At 39.4% G+C, this 11,259-nt stretch overlaps 1 pseudogene; it reads left to right on the forward strand.

Annotated features, from left to right (window-relative positions):
• The first annotated feature begins 7,863 nt into the window (after positions 1-7,863).
• LOC120298083 lies at positions 7,864-8,999 on the forward strand (annotated as a pseudogene).
• The last annotated feature ends 2,260 nt before the right edge of the window (positions 9,000-11,259 follow it).

Consider the following 11,259-nt stretch of genomic DNA (forward strand, 5'->3'; position numbering starts at 1 on the left):
TGGTTCAGTAACACAAGTGGACCTTCTACCATTTCTCAAGCTAGAGTTCTTCAAATAAGCTCTTTTAGATATTTTGAAATTCCTAAAGTTTCCTAAGGAATATAAGATTCTCACAAGCCTCTTTTCCTAACCATTCTTAGATAAATTAATTTACAGCTAAAGAGATATTTTCTGAGTGGTGGGATAAAAATTTCACTTGATGAGTTATTTTTTTCTGAGTTAAAAAGGAATAAAGATTTTTTTTAAAAAAGACTTTAAAACATTTGTCAAAAAGCTTAAAAAGTAATCAATGTAAGAAAATTTAAAATAAGCTTAACAATTCCATGCTCCATTAGATCATAATTTCACAAATATTTCTTTACTTTAACAAAGAACCAGAATAACTATGTATGGGCAAAAAAGCAGTGGGACTGCCTGCTGGCTTCCAAATTGACTTTCTTTGTGGAAAGTTGACAGGTAGCATCAGAAATCTTCTGTGTTGTCCTACTTAAACCCACCCACATTTTGAGGAGTTAGGAATCTTTATTGAAGATTCCAACTATGAATTACTATTCCCAAGAAATTCCCTTCACCAGCAAACAGAACACCTGCAATGAGTTCAAGACAAGGCAAGTCTACTGTGTCAGGACAAGTCCACAAAACCAGAACAAATCCCCATATCCAAGGCAAATCCACAAGACAAAGGGTAAGTCTAATAAGCAAAGCCAAATCCACAAAGTCAAAGTAAATCCATAGGTCATAAACAAGTCCAGAGTCCCTGAAACACAATGCAAAGCCAAGAACAAGAGTCACAAGCACAGGAGCACACATAGCCAGGAAACTGACACATTGTTCTGAACATTGTTCCCCTCCTTCCATTTTGCTAAATAGCCAGCTCCTGGTGCAGACCATTAAGGAGGGACGATGATGCCACCTCACAAGTAGTCAGACTTACATCCACTGCTTCTGTCTTTTCTTTGCCCTATGTATTCTCAGATCAGGTGGAGAAGGCAGTTATTCTTCCTTATTGCTGACAGCTGTGTGCTCCTACTTCCAAAGCCTCAGGACTTTCCTGCTGCAGCTGTGATTCAACCATCCTACTTTCAACTGGCTGCTCATCCAGTTGCCACTCCACCTAATTTGGATTCACAGCCCCAATCTTGGAGCCACTGGTTTTCCTCCTGATATGCCTGGGATCAACTTATCCTCCTTTGAATCAACATCAAGAGAGGCATCTGGGGAAGGATCTTTCTTTCCTTCCTTCCTTCCTTTCTCCCTCCCTCCCTCCGTCCCTCCCATTTTCCTTCCCTCCCTTTCCTGCCAATTTTCTCATTTATTTATTTGAGAGAAGTTTGCAGGGAGAAATTCATGATTCATGATTTTAATGATTGGAGAATATTATCTGGCAGAATCTAGGAGGAGGACTTTTTCTGCTGCTGTACCTGCTCTATGAAACTTAATTCCCTCCAAGGTCAGGTGGCCACAACTTTGATGGTCTTTCAGAAGGACCCGAGGATCTGGCTTTGCTATCTGTCCTGGGAAATAGAGAATGGTGGGCAGCCCATAAAATGGCTATATTGTTCTTGAACTCCTAGTGACTACTGTTGATTAATTGTTTTTGAAGTTTGTATTATTTGTACGGTTGTTGTATATTTTGGATATTGCTTATGTTTTTATTGTAAACCACACAAAGTCATTAATGTGAGATGGTTGGCTGTATAAAATGAATGAATGAATGAATGAATGAATGAATGAATGAATGAATGAATGAAAACTTCATGCCAGAAACTACTCTGTTTATAAAAGGGAATTAAATCACTCTTTTTTCACATGCAGTAATAGTGTCTGCAAGATATTGTATATACTGTAGGTCTGGCTTTCCTTAGGAGTCAACAGCTTTCAGAAGTTAAAAAAAAATCAACTGGATACAAATAATTAAAAAAACATGGAAATAATGCAGTAACAAAGTAAATGATCAGAAGAGGAAATATCAAAAAAATAGTGATTGGGCATTTATTAAAGTTCAAATTCAAGAGTAATTTATGTTTAACATTTCCTTCAGTTTGAGAAGGCAGAGAGTTTTTATTTGTTTTTGTTTTTTTGGATCCATAATTTAAAGCAAACTGAATGACCTGAACTTCTCAGATCAACATAGGAGTTGGAGCACAATAGGCTTTGGTTGCTTCACTTCTCTCAATTTTACAACACAAATTGGTTTATTTTGAAGAATATGGTATCTTGGTGATATAAACAGAAAAATAGATGTGGGTTATTTTATATCCGTTTTAGATCAAGGGAAATTAACTGAATATACATGATTAAAAACATTTAAAGCTACCAATGAATCTAAATAGTATCACCCCACTGTTTTTGTTAATTTTGTAATCCTCCTTCAAGCAGATTAATCCCACTGCACATTTTTCTCAATTAAATTTCATCACTTTCATCTCAAACATCTTTAGTCCTCTCTGTAAATAGTACTAGGAAGCACAAGATGGGGAGAGATGGGGAGACATGCTGAACAGAACATCTAGACATCCACATATTGTGTTGCATCTGGCCCTGAGGTGATTTATTTTCAAATTTAATATGATGTCCATACTGATACCCAAGATATATTATGTAGTAGCATGAACTGAGAGAGTGAATACTAAATAAGTAGAATATCTAAATTATTTGCCACATCCCTTGTTCTTAATGCTACTTTAAAGGTTAATTTCACTCATCACTGTCTTATTATTATAACAGATGCTCCTATCTTTTTTTCTGTCTTCATATTCCAAAATATTGAGGGGAGGGAATGGGAGTATTTTTTTTTCTACTGAAATTATAATTTAGTAATTGGCTGCACAAATTATGTGCATGCTCAGAATAGACAAATATATCCCCCTAAGAACAATCAGAAACTCTATTCCACAGATTACTCCTTTTTTCCCTAATGGCATGATATGTTTTATAAACAAATCACATTTTTGAAAACATGCAAATCATTCTGGTGTGCTTTACAAGTAAGGCTGATTATTTGCATTATACACAGCTGATTTTTTTTTTAAATTCTTGGGCCATTTTATCTTCAATGATCTTTCTTTATACCCTAGTAGGAAAAAGGTCTTACCAAGGTATGAACTGTTTATGTAGCAGATATAGATATTAGAGTTGAAATTCATTTTTTTCAGGGGATTTCTATTTGATACTTTCTTCACCTATTCTTTGGTAATATATAAGTGTATATTTTCTGTGGTACATGATTAATCTATGTAGGGGAAAACAGGCTGGGATAAAATTATTATTCAAAATATAAATCCAGAGATCTGTAGCTGCATGGTATCCCACACAGAAAATCTGAAAAGCCTGACTGAAGGATCAGCCTTCTCAGTTTTCCTAATAGATGAAGTGTACTGGCAATAAAAAAAAAATATGGAACACATATCTAGATATTTTCTAGAATTAATAATGATTATTTTATTTATTTATTTTATTTTTAAAATTTATAAACCGCCCCACTCCCAAAGGACTCTGGGTGGCTAACAATAAAAAACACGTAAAACATAACAAAACAAACAGTGTAAAGACAGTCATCCAGGGGTCAGGTTTTATAAACCCCAGGCCTGCCGGAAAAGCCAGGTCTTAAGTAGCTTACGGAAGACCAACAGGGTGGGAGCGGTCCTAATCTCCGGGGGGAGCTGGTTCCAAAGCGTGGATGCCATCAGAGAGAAGACCCTCCTCCGCGGCCCCGCCAAATGGCAGTGCTTGGCCAACGGGGCCTGAAGGAGGCTCAGCCTGTGGGATCTAACCGGACATAGGGAACTATGAGGTAGTAGGCAGTCTCGCAAATAGCCTGGCCCTGAACCATATAGGGCTTTAAAGGTAATGACCCAGAGACCAATAGGCAACCAGTGCAGCTCATGGAGGATAGGTGTAACGTGGGTGTATGGAGGAGCACCCACTATCACTCGGGCGGCTGCATTCTGGACCAACTGTAGTCTCCAAATACTTTTCAAGGGTAGCCCCATGTAGAACGCGTTACAGGAGTCCAGACGTGAGGTGACAAGGGCGTGAGTGACTGTAAGGAGAGCCTCCCGGTCCAGGTAGGTCACAACTGGTGCAACAGGCGAACTTGTGCAAAGGTCCTCCCAGCCACAGCTGTCAATTGATGTTCCATATTCAGCTGTGGATCAAGGAGGACACCCAAGTTGTGAACCCACTCCGAAGGGGGTATATTTTCCCCCGCAAGAGTCAACACTGGACATTCGACATGATCCTTGGGAGGCAACATCCAAAGCCACTCGGTCTTGTCAGGATTGAGCCTGAGTCTGTTAACCCCCATCCAGACCCTCATGGCTTCGAGGCAATGGCCCATCACATCGTCCACTTCACTGAGAGAGCTCGGGGAAGAGATATATAACTGGGTATCATCAACAAACTATGAAACCTCACCCCGTGCTGTCTGATGATCTCACCCAGCGGCTTCATATAAATGTTAAATAGGAGGGGAGAGAGGACCGACCCCTGTGGCATGCCGCATTCAAGGGGCCTCGGGGTTGACCTCTGCCCTCCCACCAATACCGATTGCGACCGGTCAGAGAGGTAGGAGGAGAACCACCGTAAAACGGTGCCTCCCACTCCTACCACTTCGAGTCGTCGCAAAAGGATACCATGATCGATGGTATCAAAAGCCACTGAGAGGTCACGTAGCACCAAGACAGAGGAATAACCCCTGTCTCAGGCCCACCAGAGATCATCCATCAGTGCGACCAAAGTAGTTTCTGTGCTGAAGCTGGGCCTCAAGCCAGATTGAAAAGGGTCTAGATAATCCGCTTCATCCAGAGACCATCGGCGCTGGAGCGCCACCACTCTCTCCATAACCTTCCCCACAAAGGGGAGATTGGAGACTGGACGGAAGTTATTTAAATCAGCCGGGTCCAGGGTAGGCTTCTTGAGCAGGGGCCTCACAACCGCCTCCTTCAGGGATTGCGGGAAAGACCCCTCCCTCAACGAAGCATTGATCAACACCTGGAGCCAGCCTCGTGTCACCTCCTTGGCAGCCGAGACCAACCAGGAAGGACACGGGTCCAATAAACAAGTGGAGGCGCTCATTGCTCCCACCGCTCTGTCAACATCCTCAGTGGTCACAGACTCAAATTCATCCCATAAAACTGAGCTAAGACCTGCCCCAGTCTTCTCAGAAGGCCCTGCCCAATTGGAGTCTAGGTCTGTCCGAATCCGAGCGATTTTGTCTGATAGGAATTGCACAAATTCCTCCGCTCTACCCTGTAAGGGCTCCCCAGCTTCCCGAACATTAAGTAGGGAACGGGTCACCCTAAACAGGGCAGCGGGGCGAGATTCTGCAGATGCAATATGTGCGGGAAAATGTGAACATTTTGCCTCTCGTATCGCCACTAAATAAGTCCTAATATAGGCTCTTAGAAGTGTCTGATCAGATTTGGAGTTACTAGCCCTCCAGCGTTGCTCTAGACATCTCTTCTGACGCTTCATCTCCCGTAGCTCCTCGGTAAACCAAGGTGCCCTCCGGGATCCACAATCACAGAGAGTTCGCAAAGGCGCGATCCGGTGTAACGCCCCTGATGCCACCTTATTCCAAGCAGTGACCAAGGACTCAGCCGGTTCATGGAGGAGGGAATCAGGAAAACCCCCAAGCACTATTTGGAACCCCTCCGGGTCCATTAAATGCCTGGGGCGGAACCACCTAATCGGTTCTGCTTCCCTGAGGTGGGGGAGTAGGACCGAGAAATCTAACCTCAACAGGAAGTGATCCAACCATGACAAGGGAGAAGTAACTATACCCCTTAAATCGAAATAACGTCTCCACTGCCCCGAGAGAAATACCAAGTCGAGCGTGTGTCCTCCCCTATGGGTTGGATCCTGAATTATCTCGGTCAGGTCCATGGTTGTCATGGAAGCCATGAACTCCTGAACCACACCAGAGGATTCACCGAGTGACGGCAAATTGAAATCCCCCAGCACCATAAGCCTGGGGAATTCCACCGCCAACCCGGCTACCCCCTCCAGCAGCTCAGGCAGGGCTGTTGTCACATAGCTGGGAGGCAGGTATGTCAACAACAAGCCTGACTGAACCCTTGAATCCAACCTCAAGAGAAGGGACTCACACCCAGCAACCTCTGGGGCTGGGATCCTTCGAGGTCTCAGGGATTCTCGGACAAGAATCGCCACTCCCCCCCTTCCCTGGAGTCGCGGTTGGTGCATTATCTGAAACCCGTCTAGGCACATCTCTGAGAGAGGAACACCTCCCTCTTGGCCCAGCTAGGTCTCAGTAATACATGCCAGGTCGGCCTCCTCATCTAGTATCAAGTCCCGGATAAGGGGGGCTTTATTAATAACCGACCTGGCATTAAGAAGCAGCAACCTGAGCCAGGGTCCTGAACACCCCCCTCTCCAGGTTTTGGAGAAGAGTCCAAGGAGTCAGAACAGGTAATCGCTCTAATGCAGCGAGTCCTTGTTCCCCAAAGATGGCCCACTCCTTGGCTCCCTCCATATCTACCTCTCCCTACGATAACCGGGATGTTCCGGGCCACCTCCACCCCTGAAAACTCCCATCCACCCCACAGGTCTCCCTCCCACCATCCCCCCTCCTGGCAGGCTACATCTCACATTCAAATCGAGCCGGGAAGTACATCCGCCCCCCCCTCCACTTCTGTTTACACACTCAGCAGAGGGGGCACCAGTTCTTGTTCCCAGCTCCATTATGTGGAGAGATAACATAAAAGTTTTCATTGTTGGTTTTTTTTAAAAAAACTTACATGTCAAATATATTTTATTTAATGATAACCATTTCAATCACAGAATTGTTATTTACCATCCTAGACCAATAACAGTAATCTATAATATAAAGATAGATATAGCAGAAAATATAGCATAGAGCATTTGCAGTGAGCTGCTTTTAACCACTGTAAATTGAAGCTCTTGTGATATTGATCTATACATACTGATAGTTTTGTTGGTAAGGAATTGAAGCAGTGTTAGTTTAAATTCTGGTGGATATTGAATAGCAAAGTGTAAACTTTTTAAAAAATCAGAAGAACTCTGAGAAGAAGAAGCTTGGAAACAAGAGATAACAGCTGGCAGATATATGTCTATGGAAATTCTTAGTCATTTGATCACATTTCACTCTTCATCCAAGAAGCTTCTTTAGCTCAGATTGGACAAGAAGTAAAATGTCTTCAAAGAAAAACAAGAAGGGTCAGTTGCCTCATGAAAAAGCATCTTTGGGACAGCTAGACGGTATGAAGATTTACCCCCAAAATTCTAGGCCATAATCCTGCAGGACAGATTTAAAATTAAGAATGAGTACCTGATTAATCTTGTACAGTATGAACAGCCTAGACTGATTATAAAAAACCTATTTCCTTCCTCTCCTTTAAGAAAACAGTATTCAAATTTCCTCAATGTCTTCAGATTCTTTTTCTCATTCTTACAGTTTTATCACTATGATAAGTGACCACTTGGCAGAACCAACAACAATAGTTTCCTAAGAGGTCATGTTTTGGAAAGTGATAACTTGTGGTATATAGCAACAGCTAAAAATGTTCCTTTCTTCTCCAAAGGCAGAAAGTGTGAATAGGACATTGAACAAACCATCTATATTGAACACCTGAAGGGACTTTTAAAATGACAGATAACACTAGAATTTGGTGACCTAGATCTTTATAATTAGGAAAATGGAAAATAAACTCCAAGGATCTTAATTCAATAATCTTTTAGCAGATTGAAATTCAAAGGATAGGGGTCATTGTTATTTTTTAAGTCATTGTTCTACTATCAGAGTCAGGTTTACATTTTATAAACTTACCTCTACCTGGATGGTTTTGCCACTGTGGCTATGTCACTGTGGCTCAATAAATAAAATAGTGTCATTATTTATCCAAATCTCTATATCCAATATTATCTTTCTGTCTTACTCAGAAGCTGGATTAAGTTTGGATAGATACATATGTAGTGTACTTAGCTAAATATATATTTTTTAATTTTTTTAACATCTAATTTATCCTGCATAATCTTTTTTTGTTTTTTTACTTTTTAGTGATGGAGAATCAAACAGAAGTGAGTGAATTCATCTTAATGGGGCTGACAAATCTCTTCAGACTTTATAATGTACTTTTTATAATCTGCTTACTATTATACTTGGCCACATTAGTGGGGAATGGTGCTATAATTGTTGTTATTTTAATTGAACCACACCTTCAAACTCCCATGTACTTTTTCCTTGGAAATCTTTCCTGCCTTGACATCTTCTATTCCACAGTTACTGTTCCAAAAATGCTAGCTGGATTTTTTTCACACATTTCCTTCAAGGGCTGCATAGCCCAGCTGCATTTTTTCCACTTCTTGGGCAGCACTGAAGTCATTCTCCTTGGAGTCATGGCCTATGATCGCTACGTTGCAATATGTAAACCTTTGCATTACACTCTCATCATGAGAAAAGAGGTTTGTCTCCTAATGGCAGCAGCTGCCTGGTTCATTGGCTTTTTCCATGCCTTGATGCATGCAGTGGTAACTGCTCGTCTTCCCTTCTGTGGACCAAATCATATTGAACACTTTTTCTGTGATATCAAGCCTTTGTTGAAATTAGCCTGTGGTAGCACATACTCCTTATGCTCCTTAGTACTGTGACCAGTTTTGTTGCTATGACCCCTTTTATCATCACAATAATTTCCTATCTCTACATTATCACTTTCCTTCTCTTCAAAATACAGTCTCAGAGTGCTCGGCAAAAAGCTTTCTCCACATGCGGATCCCACCTGACTGTGGTGGCTTTACTTTATGTTCCTGTGCTGTTTAATTACATGCTTCCCACTGTTGGTGCCCCATCACAACAGGAGATGACATTAACCCTCATATATAGTGCAGTTACTCCAGTTTTAAACCCACTTATCTATACATTAAGAAATCAGGAGGTTAAAAGGGCAATGAAAAAAATTGTTAGGAAAAAAGATTTTCAGTTTCTCATGAAAACAAAAGCTGGAATGATATTCTCTCCATGATGATTCAGTTTCACAAATAAAAATTTAAATTTGCCAAAACTGGCATTATTCCAATCCATTCAGTTAATTGATTGATTGATATGATTATATAAATCCACCAATAGCTGTTTTGATATGCAATGGACAGCAAATAAATTTAATAAATAGTCATCCCACCATTTTTTTAACATTTCATACCAGCAAAAATAATTGAGATGACATTGACATGACAATATGCTCTTTAGAAGAAAAAATGAGTTAGTCTGAGCAGTGAGCTTTTTTGTTTGTGGCTGAAGTTGATCATGATCCCAGTCCTATTTCTACAGATTAATCTTTAAACAATTCTCCATCTCTCCTAACCTTTCAATTCTCATTTATTTATTGGATGAAAATCATTTGAAGCCTGTTTGAATTACTTATGGTGGGAAAGTCTGATTTGTAAGTATCCTATTAATGTACAATATTACTTTGCTTTATAATACAGAATCAAATAGCATAACCATAAATGCTCCTTACTGGTCTCAATATGATTTACTCCCCCCCCCAATTAAACAAAATAAAATGTTTAAATTACACTCCTTTGAAAAATTATTTCAGCTCATTTGAAAATCATGCTGATGAGCTATTAGAATGTCATCTATAAATTTGGTGCGTAAAAGTATGTGTCAACTGATTCCCCAGAAATATAATTATCTTGACATGTGTCCCAGTTGAAAGGAGTATCTGGAATTTAGGATATAGTGTGACAGCTGAAGCTTCCATATGCACTTCAAAGGTAGCCCTTATAGAATACATTTTAGTAGTCCATTCAGGAGATGATCGGGGCATGAATAACTGAGAAAAATCTCATAATCCAGCCATTTCTGCTAAGTTTGACACTTTAAGCGTCCATTCTTCTATAGTAGGCAAGCAATCCTTCTTCCAATATTGCCCTACTAGTAACCTTGCAGCTGTTATCAAATTCAACATCAAATTAATTTCTTTAGCATCACAATCTGTAATAACACCCAATAAAAATAATTGTGGGGTAAACTTTATCTTTCTCTTGAAAACCTGTTGAATGTTCCACCAAATCTTAATCCAAAAGGCTTTTATTTTTCTACAAGTCCACCGTATATGAAAATAAGTGGCATCCAAACTACCATATCTCCAACATTTGGGCTGTAAATTAGGATACATACAAGACAACTTTTTAGGATCCAGATGCCATCTATAAAACATTTTATAAAAATTTTCTCTTAAATTTTGTGCCTGAGTAAATTTTACATTTGTAACCCAAATTACCTCCCATGTATCCAATAGAATCGATTCTTGAATATTTTGAGCTCACTTTACCATACAATCTTTAACTAATTCCATTTCCAAATCCATTTCTATTAAAACGTTATAAATTCTCTTTATATGTGCTTGGTTTTGATCTTTAAACTGTTTTACCAAATTCTCATCCGTTAAAGTAATACCAACTTTTTGATCTAACTTCCACCTAAACAACAATTGATTATACTGAAACCAAGACTGTACAATATTTTCTTGTTTTAACTCAACTAACAATTTTAAATGCCAATCATTCCCTACCAATCTAAGTAATTCCTTATAAGAAATCCTATCCAAATTTACACCTCCAGATACCCCTTCTATCGTGTGTCCAGGAATCCCCCAAATTGGTATTTTATAATTTAACCTATAATAATACTTCTTCCAGACACGCAATAAAATATGGAATTTAAAAACTTGATCCACTTTTTTATCATAAATTAAATATGCATGCCATCCATATAGTAAATCCCATCCCTCAAGAAAAAGTATATTTTTATTTGTTCAATTAAGCCAGTCACTAATCAATGTTAAAGCCACCGCATTATAATATAATTTCAGATTGGGCACCTTAAGTCCACCTCTTTCCTGTACATCTTGTATAATCTTAAACTTAACTCTTGGTTTTTTGCCCGCCCAAATAAATTTATTAATACCCTTCTGCCATTCATCCAAGTGATATCTTTTTTCAAAATAGATATCATTTGAAACAAAAAAAGGAACTTTGGAAGAACATTCATTTTAACTGCTGAAATTCTCCCCAGCAAAGATAACTGTAGTTTTTTCCAATCATTTAAATCCTTTTGCACTTCTACCCATAATATCTCATAATTATTTTTATACAATTTAACATTAGAAGCTGTAATGTATACTCCCAAATATTTAACCTTTTCCACTATTTCAAAACCTGTTAATTTAACTAATATATCCTTTTCCTTCATAATCATATTTTTAGATAATATTTTAG

The sequence above is a fragment of the Crotalus tigris genome, unplaced genomic scaffold (genome assembly GCF_016545835.1).
Source record: "Crotalus tigris isolate CLP2741 ecotype Arizona unplaced genomic scaffold, ASM1654583v1 scf7180000023738.1706062, whole genome shotgun sequence".
Taxonomy (NCBI): Eukaryota; Metazoa; Chordata; class Lepidosauria; order Squamata; family Viperidae; genus Crotalus; species Crotalus tigris.